Below are 11,657 nucleotides of genomic sequence, written 5' to 3'. Positions count from 1 at the left end.
CTTTCAGACCCTCACCTTCTCCAGCTTTATGCAATCGCCCCCACTGCTTAAACCACGCCTCAGAAAGTCTCTGCTGCTGTGATTTTTCGTCTCACTGCTCAAATTCACTGTACTCATTTACTTCTACATGCCCTGCTTTTTTTTAAGTTGCCGGTTTACACTTTTCCTCCAGGAAATTACAGTTGATATTTCACTCTTAATCTCGCTCCCGTGCTCTGCTCATTCCCAATCTTGTGAACAAAAGTGAGTGGTGACTTTATCACACGCTCCTCATACACCGTGAAAACAACAGCTCTCCCTCCACACAGGCACCCTGCCAAATCCGCCATCACCTTTAACAGCCGCAGCCCTTGCTGGCTCCCTTGGCATTTGGGTCCAAAGCCCCAGCCCCCTCAGAACACTCTCTGACCTTTTCAGTTTACACTTACAGTTCTGACAGGATGGGGCGGACCCCATGGGAGACCCTGCAAGTGCAGAGGCAAGGGTCTGAAGCCTCGGCCTGTTCCCATATGAATACAGAACTAGAAAAGAATTAGAGATATAGTTACATAGTTATTCCTGTATATAATCATAATCACATGGTTATTCATATGTAATCACAGAAATATGAGTATGAATACAGAACTAGCAAAGAATTAGATATAGTTCTTTCCATATTTAATCAAATAATCGCATAGTTATTCATATTTAATCACAAATATACTCAATATAACCTTTTAATTTAACTAATGACTATCAGGTTATGAAGCATGGAGCTGAGGTGACATTGTGAACAAAGCGATCCTAAGGCAAGATGCTCTAAGCCCTCTGTCATGCCCGCATAAGGGCTGCTGGAGGGCACCTCGGCTGTGTGGCAGCNGTACTACCTTCTATCACTCAAAGATATCCCATGGAAGGGGCTGTCACTCTTTACTAATGACTGCAGCAGTGGCAATGGTGCTTTTGTGGGGCTGCAACAAAAAGTGTGGCAAACTCATTATTTGTCAGCACAAAGAGCCCAGTTAACAGCGGTAATTAAGGTTTTACGAACATTTAAACAACCTGTAAACATAATTTCTAATTCAGCCTATGTAGTGCAAGCAGCTCTAAATACTGAATGTGCTTTAATTCAGATGTGACAGATGGCCAGCTTAATTTTTATTCAACTCCTTACAGCAAGCAGCACAACAAAAAGTTTCCTTTTCATATCGCTCACCATCAGAGCACAGAACTCTCCCAGGCCCTTTAACTAAATTTAATCAAAAAGCAAATGCGCTTGTCTCTACGGTCTTTACTGACACAGCATTCTCACATAGGAGCCAGACCCACGGCCTGTAGGCTTTTTATACAAACAACTTACCCTCACAGTCCCGGGCTGGCCCTCATGCCTACACGCGGCAGCAGCTGCCCCCCCCATACTCTTAGAACCCCTCAAAATCACAGGCTCTGCCCCACCTACCCTCTCTAGCTCTCACAGCCTCCAAAGCTGAGTCTCCTCTTCACACCTCCCACGCTTACTTTCAGACCCTCACCTTCTCCAGCTTTATGCAGTCGCCCCCACTGCTTAAACCACGCCTCAGAAAGTCTCTGCTGCTGTGATTTTTCGTCTCACTGCTCAAATTCACTGTACTCATTTACTTCTACATGCCCTGCTTTTTTTTAAGTTGCCGGTTTACACTTTTCCTCCAGGAAATTACAGTTGATATTTCACTCTTAATCTCGCTCCCGTGCTCTGCTCATTCCCAATCTTGTGAACAAAAGTGAGTGGTGACTTTATCACACACTCCTCATACACCGTGAAAACAACAGCTCTCCCTCCACACAGGCACCCTGCCAAATCCGCCATCACCTTTAACAGCCGCAGCCCTTGCTGGCTCCCTTGGCATTTGGGTCCAAAGCCCCAGCCCCCTCAGAACACTTTCTGACCTTTTCAGTTTACACTTACAGTTCTGACGGGATGGGGCGGACCCCATGGGAGACCCTGCAAGTGCAGAGGCAAGGGTCTGAAGCCTCGGCCTGTTCCCATATGAATACAGAACTAGAAAAGAATTAGAGATATAGTTACATAGTTATTCCTGTATATAATCATAATCACATGGTTATTCATATGTAATCACAGAAATATGAGTATGAATACAGAACTAGCAAAGAATTAGATATAGTTCTTTCCATATTTAATCAAATAATCGCATAGTTATTCATATTTAATCACAAATATACTCAATATAACCTTTTAATTTAACTAATGACTATCAGGTTATGAAGCATGGAGCTGAGGTGACATTGTGAACAAAGCGATCCTAAGGCAAGATGCTCTAAGCCCTCTGTCATGCCCGCATAAGGGCTGCTGGAGGGCACCTCGGCTGTGTGGCAGCGCCAACTCTGGGAAAGTGCCTGCTGTTTAGCTAGCTAGGGAAGGAGACGTCCAAAATGACCGAGAAGTCTCCTTCCTCGGGGGAGTTAGGAGAAAACTCCGCTCCTCCAAGCTCTTGCGGCGGGCCTGGCGGTTGCCAGGGAAGCCCACACACATGGGGGGCTTGACGGTATCTATGCGGTGCCGGCTTCAGCAGTCACCCTGCGTGTCTACTCTCATGTTCCGCTTCTGCACCTGGCTCCTCTTTTTCTTAGAAGATAAAGAGTCAGTAAAAGTAACATAAACCTTAATGTCTTTGTTCTTTCTTGACAAATATGAGAAAAGTGCTGATGCATTAGGTTTTCTATTCACCTCAGTTACGTGAAAGACCTGGGCCCCTATCTCCAAGACTCGTGATGTACCTGAGCCCGTCACTGACCACCAATGACTCATCCTGCCTACTCTGCCCCGGCTTTGTACTCAGTAAAAGTCAGGGTGCCCAGGGACTCGGGGCCAGTGCCCGACTCCGAGCTTTTGTTGGCAGTGGACCCCTGGGCCCAAACTCTTCCTCTCGATCTCTGTGTCCTGTGTCTTCATTTCCACAGTTTCTCATCTCCCCGCCAGTGGAGAGGGGCTCACAGGACCCTGTAGGGCTGAATCCTACAGTTCTGTCTAAGCCAAGGGCCTTTTCTCCTCTGTGGTACTTCTTACCTCTGCCTTCCTACCAACTGGACAGGCACTTGTATCCTAGTTTCTCTTATTTCCAAAATTCAGTTTGCCAACAGGGACAAAAGCCTCCCTGTTCCCCTTGTGGTCCTGACGAGATCCACGCGGGGAACAGGGACAAAAGCCTCCCTGTTCCCCTTGTGGTCCCGACGAGCCCCACGCGGGTCATTCCATCAATCCCCTTCCTTGCAGGGTTAGGAATTACTACTGCCCTCGGCACAGGCATAGCAGGCCTCAGCACTTCAACCAGCACCTTCCGTAGCCTCTGATGATTTCTCTGCTGGCATTGCAGAATTAACTCAATCGCTATTCCTTCTTTAAGCTCAAGTAAATTCCCTAGCTGTAGTTGTCCTCCAAAACCGCAGAGGTCTTGATTTACTGACTGCTGAAAAAGGATGTCTTTGTCTACTCCTAAATGAAGATTTTTTTTGTTTAATGTAAACCAGACTGGCCTCATATATGACGCCATCAGTAAATTGAAAGACCCCAAAAGCTTGCCAGTCGGGCAAATGGTTACTCTGGTCCTAGCTGGACTGGCTGGACACTCTAACTGGGAGTCAACTTCTTACTCCTCTGATACTATCTTTTTTCTCTTATTTGGACCCGTGTTTTCCGATTAATCTCTCAGTTCTTACAAAATCATATATAAGGAATAACTAATCAATCAGTATGACAAATGCTCCTTCTAACAACCCAACAATATCACCCCTTGCCCTGAGATCTCCCAGCAGTCTAAATTCTTTATTTTTAGGTGTTCACACCACCCCCAATCCCACTCAAAGAAGCCCTGAGGAGCATCGCCCCATCACCCCTCCACGCCGGCCTTCCTAATATTCCACTGCCCTCCACTCTTCATTTCTTTATCCCTTATATTACTCATATAAAAAGACAGGAATGGAAGGTCTGACTTGCACCATAAACTGCTTGGTAATCTCTGTGACCTGCGCAGACACTCCAGATGAGTTCCTGGAAGAAATGATCAACCCTTCAGCGCCTAACTAACCTGAAACATTCTTCTGTTGTTTGGCTAACCTCCTGACTCCACACCCTACGACCCCCTCCCAGCTTGGTCAGCCTCATGACTCCACACCCTACGACCCCCTCCCAGCTTGCAAAAAACCATCATCTGTAACTTTCCAGTGCCCACCCCAAACCTATAAAAACAACTCCTATCCAATCGCCCTCCACTGACACCCTTTTCAGCCTCAGCCCACCTGCACCCAGGTGAATAAACAGCCCCGCTGCTCACGCAAAGCCTGTTTGGGAGTCTCTTCATTCACAGCGCAGTTTTTAACATTCGGTGCTGGAAACCCAGGACAAGGGTGCTCCTTTGCGGAGATCAGCCTCCTGTCCCCCTTCCCCTCTGGGAAGAGACCCACCTGAGACCGCAACACATCAGACCAGGCCAGCAGCTCCTGCTTAGCGTGCCGAAGAGCTCCTGCCACCTTCAGATCAGGTAAGCAGTCTCCCCCTCTTTCTCTCTCTTTTCCTTTAGACAACGGGAGACAATTCCCTCCCCCTCCCCACTTTCTCTTCACATCCTAAGGAGACAATTCTCTTCCTCTTTCTCTCTTCCCTTTAAGTCTTTCTTTTTCTAGTAGAGATGAAGAGACACCCTGTATTCATGTGGAGCTGGAGGAGACACATCTCTCCCTCTTGCTCAAGAACTCCGACGTCGGTCACGGACTCAGGAAGACGAGACTCTTCCCGTGGTGTCTGGTCAATCTCGGCATGCCTGCCTTGATCACTGTCCCACGTGCAGCCCAGGAACCAGTCAGGGACGCCTACTGAAACGCTGGTGGCTGCTCACTCCTTCTCCTAGTCTCCACTCTACTCCTTTCCTAAAACTACCTCATCGCTATGGGCAACACTCAGCCCTCTGTTCCTCAGTCCTCACCTCTAGCCTGCATCCTAAACCCTAAAACTTCAGCTGTCGCCGGATCTGAAACCTGAACATCTCTGTAACACAGCCTGGCCTCAATCCAAATGGCCAGAAACTGGCACTTTCGATTTCTCTATTCTGCCAGACCTAGACAATTTTTGTCAACAAATGGGCAGATAAATGGTCTAAGGTGCCGGACGTCCAGGCGTCTTTTTAACACTAACCCTCCCTAATCTCTGCTCCTTCTCCCCTTCCATCGGCCCCTCCTGCCCCCAGCAGTAACCCAGAACCCTTGTCCATCGATCCTTCCGACCTTTCTCCTCCCCTCCTGTGCAAACCAGACCTCAATCCAGGCTCAAACCCCCCAGAGCCTCCCTCCTCTTCCTCTGCCCGCACCCCACCACCCTGTGCCCCTCCTGTCACCTCCCACCTCATACCCGGTCCGGCTTACAGTTTAGTCCCATGGCTACCTCCTCCGCCCCTGCCCAACAGTTCCCCCTTCGAGAGGAGGCTGGAGCCGAAGGCATAGTTGGGTGCATGTTCCTTTCTCTTTATCTGACCTTTCCCAAATCGGCCAACGTTTAGGCTCCTTTTCATCAGATCCTCCAAGAATTGACTCAGTCCTATAATCTCACCTCGAGTGACTTTAATGCCATCCTTACTCTCACCCCTGAAGAGCGCTTATCACCCAATCAGCCCCTGACATTAAAACGCTCCAAACATTTAAATTTGGCCCTCAAATCCCACAACAGGAACTAACTCGATTTGCCATTAAGGTGTTTAATAACTGAGAAGAAGCTGCCAAACAGCAGCATGTTTCAGAATTACAGATGCTGCCTCTGCTGTGAGACAAACCCCAGCCACACCACTGGCTCACAAAGACTTCAGAGCGCCCAGACTGCAGCGTCCAGCCTCCCCTCCTGAACCTTGCCTCAAGTGTGGGAAACCTGGCCGCTGGGCCAAGGAACACCCACAGCCAGGGACTCCTCCTTAGCCCTGCCCCATCTGTCCGGGGCCCCGGCTGCTGCTCCCAGAGGTCCTGGAGCTCTAACCCAAAGCTCCCAGATCAAATCGGCTTGGCAGCTGAAGACCGACGCTGCCCAAACATCTCCGAGGCCCAGCGGACCATCACGGATGCTTAGCTTTGGGTAACTCTTATGATGGAAGGTAAGTCCATCCCCTTCTTAATCAACACGGAGGCACCCACCCCACGCTGCCTTCTTTTCAAGGACCTGTCTCCTTGGCTTTCATACCTGTTGTGGGAATTGACGGCAAGACCTCCAGGCCTCTCAAAACTCCCCAAGTCTGGTGTCAATTAGGCCAGCACTGCTTTCCACGTTCTTTCCTGATCATCCCCACTTGTCAGTTCCCCTGTGAGTCTGGGATATCTTAGCAAAATTGTCTGCCTCCGTCACTGTTCCTGGGCTACAGCCACACCTCATTGCTGCTCTCCTGCCTGAACCTGTACCTCCCTCAGTAGCTCCTTTTATGTCCCCCTGCCTTAACCCTAGGGTCCAGTTGAGACCAAGGCCCTGTTGGAAATCCCCAAAGCAAAGCCACCCATGTGAGCTCTACCCACTTTGCTGGATCCTAACCTCCTGGGTGCCTTTATCTTCTTAAAAAGATGACTTCTCCATTTTCTCTCACAAGGTTCTTCCTACAGACCAAGCCACAGCCTTCCTCTGTAGGCTTGTAAGATTTTTTGGGTGACGGTCTCAGATCCCCTGTTCTTGGTGTCCTCCTGCCTTTAAGAAAGGAAATCCTCATGCGGGGTATGTTGAGACCTGTCTCTCACCTTATCCCTTAGTCTTCAAACCAGAATGTGCTCCCTAGGACGATAGAGCAAGCTATGTGGGTCCCAGAGGCAGCGGGTCATCTTGCCCTCTGCTCCCCAGAAAGCCCAAACTCACTGTTTAGCCCCTATACCTATCACTGATGGTGTGTGGGATCGGCTTTCCATGCATTAGAACTTCTAGGCCAACATAGTAAATGGGAGAATAGGATTCTAAACCCTCACTGACGGGGGAGCTTTTTGCTTTAATCAGAAGTGGGGACAGCAGGAAACATTAGAAAGCTTTTATTCCATCCTTGGCCCCAGGACAACTCTCTCCTTCTTTCAAGTTAATGTGTCCATGAGCACTTTTCAAGCAATTTATCCTTGTAGCACAATTCTATGGACGGGCTTATGTTAATTGGAATCTGGCCTAAAAACATCAGTGGCACCCCACTGTCACATCTCACTGCTCTGGATGTAGGACATATCGGTAGAGGAGCCACTGAAATCCGATAGTCCTCTTGCCCTCTTTGGTGGGTCTAGGGGGACAGAAAAAAAGGTGGTGATTACGCACCTGTCTCTAAGACCCAGGGGATGCTCTTGGTACTGTGGATAAAGCTGATCAGAGGTGCAGGCATCCCTGTGCTTTATAATTCCAGATGGGCGCCACCCTTCCAAAGGCCAAGTCTCCTCTAAAATGCATATTGGATAACTGGAATCAATTTAACCCCCAAACCCTAAAAAAGAAGCTGGCCACCTGAGGAAAGTGGAAATTACAATGCTACCTTAAAATGGAAGGAATCTTTTCTGTAATAGGGAGGGTAAATGGAATAAAATCCCATACGTGCAAACTTTCTTTTCCCTGCAGGATAACCCATGATTAGGCAAATCTTGTAACCTCTGTCCCATTGGTAGTGTCCCAGTATTGCCCCAGTATCTGGGATCCCTCATGTCTTCTTCCCCTCTTGAAGCTACCCCTCCAACTCCCACCTCCCAAAGGGACTTAAAAGGAAAGGAGCCTATCAAGGAGGCACAAATAGTCCGAGTGCCCAAATTTTGCCCCCTACAGGCGGCAGGAAGGGAATCTGGCCCAACCAAAGTACAGGTTCCCTTCTCCCTCCCATATCTGAAGCAAATTAAGTTGATCTAGGAAAGTTCTCAGATAATCCTGATGGAGACCTGGTGGAGCTGGAGGGCGCGGGGGAGCAGGATTAGAGTGGCCCCCAAGGCCCAGCTAGGCGGGCCCCTGGGGCACTTGCCACCACTGTGGCTGCACGGGTCGGGGGGAGGGAGAACTGGGAATGAGTGGCTGAGCCAGATGGCTGCCGGGCCTCAGCCCTGTTCGCAGGGCCACTGGACCCGGACCAGGCCACGACCCGAAATGGTGGCCTGGGGCTGAAATGTGCTGGGGGCTCCATGGCAGCGGGGGGCGGATGAGCTTGCTCCATGGCCCAGGGAACCAGGTGAGCCTGGCCGGCGAGTGGAGACAGCAGTACAGACAGAACAGTGGCAACAGCAGGAGCCCGAGCACACCCCCCACCATGAAATATCCTCATCATAAGACTGGGGTAAAATTCAAAGGCTTTCTGAAATAAAAGAACTGTACTGATGTGCTCCCTGTAAGACAATCTTTCTAAAAGTTGGACAATGTATGATTGGTCACATAATGCAATTGATCATGCTGGGTATCAACAAAATATGTCGTTTGTAGAGTTCATCAGTAATATTTTAACAGCAAACCACAGGACAATGCAGAAGGAACTGTGGTGTCTGGTCGCTGCCATGGACCATGTCAATTTTTCCAGCACATTCACCAATGATATCTATGGACTAATGGCTTGTGTTCCCAGCCCTTATGTGATTATAACAGGGGAGGTCAATGTAACTCCACATGGAGGGGAATTTTATGTGTCTTGTATAAATTGTAATCTTACTCCCTGTGTATCTACTTATAGTAAGGGACAAAGCCTGCTGGTGTTAAAGCAGCCTGTATATGTGATCATTCCTGTCAATTTAACAGAAGAGTGGTGTGAGGACAGGGGTTTGGCAGTGTTGCAACACATGGAAAAAATGTTGTCTTGACGTAAAAGTGCATTGGGATTATTGATTTTTGGTGTTGTGACATTGATAGGAATTGTTGTCGGTTCTATGGTTGCTGCCATTTCACTTTCTCAAACTATTCAAAAAGCCTATTCTGTAAATCAATTAACATCAAATGTTTCTCAGCTTATGGCCACTCAGGAGGATATTGACTGGAGGCTAGAGGCCAGACTGGCAGCTCTTGAGGCAGCCACTATGTCTACAGGAGATGAGCTGGAGATGATAAGATTAAGACAAGGCTCAGATGTCACAGTAATTATGTTGCCATCTGTGGGACCCCTGCAGTTTGGAATTATACAAAGTGGAATTGGAAAACAGTTAAAAAGCAACTTCACGGAACTCAAGGCCGTTATAATTTAACCAGTGATTTAATTAAATTACATCGGGAACTTGATGAAATACAACATGCACACCTTGATATAGAGGATCCTGCAAAAATAGAAAAGACACTGGGTCAATTACAGGGATTAATCCTTTTGGAATTCTGAGGCATGCCTTCTGGATGTTCATGATACTTGTTGCCTGTATAATTATTCTGTTTTTGTTATATGCAGCAGTCTGCATTTGTGAAAATCTAGACAACAAAATCCTGTAAACTAAACTACATTTAAAATTACAGACAGTAAAATAGGTATTAGAATAAGAGGTGTTTGTACAGACAAGAGGCACACAGAATCAGTCCTAGCAGAAGCCACAGACAAAAGCTGAAATAAGAAATGTGGGTGCATATACTTCTTAGTGGCATATGGTCTAATATTACTTGCAAGGCCATTGTCCTCTAAAAATAATACTGACTGTGATGCTGGACCCAAAGGGATGGCTGGATAGTCAATGACGGGTAAGATCCTCAGAGGAGGACAACCTAAGACAGGCACAGCCGCAGTAAAGCCAGCAAACACTGGGGATGTGCCTAGCCGGCAATCCCTCCTGAGGCTTTGAGCGTTGCCCCACAATGCTGTAAATCTAGCTTGCCTTCGTTGTGAAGGTGACACCTGCTATTGAATGCTGCTTGGACATGGAATTTTTGTGTGGTCTGCTCCAATGTACTACACCCTACATATTAAGAGTAGCAATGCTTAATGTTAATTTTTGTAATGCTTGTACTTCAAAAAAACAGTAAAGGGGGAGGTGTGGGGAGCCAGACTAGCACACCCCCTCTGGGGGTGTCAGAAGCAAGGCTGCTGTGAACTTTGAACTTCACTGGAGGATGTATATGTCTTGGAGTAGAACAGACAGGCTTAGAGAAAGAACCAGCTTTCACTGGCCGTGCTGCAAGATCATTTTTAGCTGAAGAATGTTAACTGAAGTATGAAGATGATAACCAAAGGCTGTTCTAAGTAACTGCACCCTCCCTCTGCTATGTGCTTTGTGAACAAATAAAGTACACTGAGAGAAGTCGGGGCTGGAGAGACTGACATCCTCACTTTCCGGACCACCTGGCCCAGCTTTCTCGATGTCCGTGCCTGTGTCTTTTCTTATTCACCACTGTTCCGTCTTAGGTCCTTAAATCCTTGTGCAGTGCTGGACGCGGCACATGCCAGATTATAATTCCAGATGGGCACCACCCTTCCAAAGGCCAAGTCTCTTCTAAAGTGCATCTTGGATAACTGGAATCAATTTAACCCCCAAACCCTAAAAAAGAAGCTGGCCGCCTGAGGAAAGTGGAAATTATAATGCTATCTTACGATTGAATCTTTTCTGTAATAGGGAGGGTGAATAGAATAAAATCCCATACGTGCAAACTTTCTTTTTCCTGAAGGATAACCTGTGATTATGCAGAGCTTGTAGCCTGTCCCATTGGTAGTGGCCCCGCATTGCCCCAGTATCTGTGACTCCCCCATGGCTCCTTCCTCTCTCAAGTCTCCTCCTCTAACTTTCACCCCCAAAAGGACTTACAAGGAGACTATCAAGGAGGCACAAATAGTCTGAGTGCCCAAATTATGCCCCCTACAGGTGGCAGGAGGGGAATCTGGCCCAACCAAAGTACATATTCCCTTCTCCCAGATTTGAAGCGAAATAAGCTGATCTAGGAAAGTTTTCAGATAATCCTGTTGGATACATAGACGTCTTGCAAGGATTAGGACAGTCTTTCGATCTGGCATGGAGAGGTACTATGTTATTGCTGAGTCAACCATTAACTCCCAATGAAAAAGAGGCCAGCTTAACTGCAGCACAAGAATTTGGGGGTCTCTGGTATTTAAGCCAGGTAAATGATAGAATGACATCAGAGGAAAGGCAGCAATTCCCTATAGGTCAACAGGCAGTCCCTAGTGAAGATCCCCACTAGAACCAGGACTCAGCGGGGAAATTGGAATCGCAGGCACTTTCTAACTTGCATAGCAGAGGGATTAAGAAAGACTAGGAAGAAGCCTATGATTAATGATGTCCGCTGTAACACAGTGGGTAAAGCTGACCATAAAGGGCCTGGACATCAGCGTGGCCTTCTCAGTTTTACTCTTCTGTCCCGGACAGTTGTCCTGCAGGTCTGTCAACACCGAAGAGTGCTAAGGCAACTAGTCACTAGGTGCTTCTCCCACCCACCAACTTATAACTGGGAAACGCTACTCTTTTCACATGTGTCGTGATGCTGAGAGCCCTGCTCCTCTACTGGAAAAGGACATTCTGGCCAAAGCAGGAGCCATTATACATATAAATATAGGAGTGGAAACACCTGTTTGTTGCCCTGTACTCGAGGAGGGAATTGATCCTCAGGTCTGAGCAACAAAAAGCCAATATGGGCAAGGAAAAAACGCCCTCCTGTTCAGATTAAACGAAATTCTACTTCTTTTCCCTACCAAAGGCAGTGTCCTCTCAGACCCGAAGCTCAGCAGGGCTTATAAAAA

At 47.7% G+C, this 11,657-nt stretch overlaps 2 long non-coding RNA genes across 2 annotated transcripts; one reads left to right on the top strand and one right to left on the bottom strand.

Moving 5' to 3' along the window:
• Positions 1 to 1,234: 1,234 nt before the first annotated feature.
• LOC119469865 lies at positions 1,235 to 10,266 on the top strand. Its single transcript, XR_005198715.1, has 2 exons — positions 1,235 to 4,514; positions 4,660 to 10,266. It is a non-coding gene; the product is annotated as an uncharacterized LOC119469865 (long non-coding RNA).
• Positions 1,339 to 1,897, bottom strand: LOC119469864. Its single transcript, XR_005198714.1, has 3 exons — positions 1,836 to 1,897; positions 1,624 to 1,628; positions 1,339 to 1,397 (listed from the first exon to the last, which is right to left on the bottom strand). It is a non-coding gene; the product is annotated as an uncharacterized LOC119469864 (long non-coding RNA).
• Positions 10,267 to 11,657: the final 1,391 nt, after the last annotated feature.

The sequence above is a fragment of the Cebus imitator genome, unplaced genomic scaffold, assembly GCF_001604975.1.
Source record: "Cebus imitator isolate Cc_AM_T3 unplaced genomic scaffold, Cebus_imitator-1.0 Scaffold918, whole genome shotgun sequence".
In the NCBI taxonomy this organism is placed as follows: domain Eukaryota; kingdom Metazoa; phylum Chordata; class Mammalia; order Primates; family Cebidae; genus Cebus; species Cebus imitator.
Note: the sequence above shows the minus strand (reverse complement) of the source record. Positions and strands in the feature narration are given on the sequence as shown.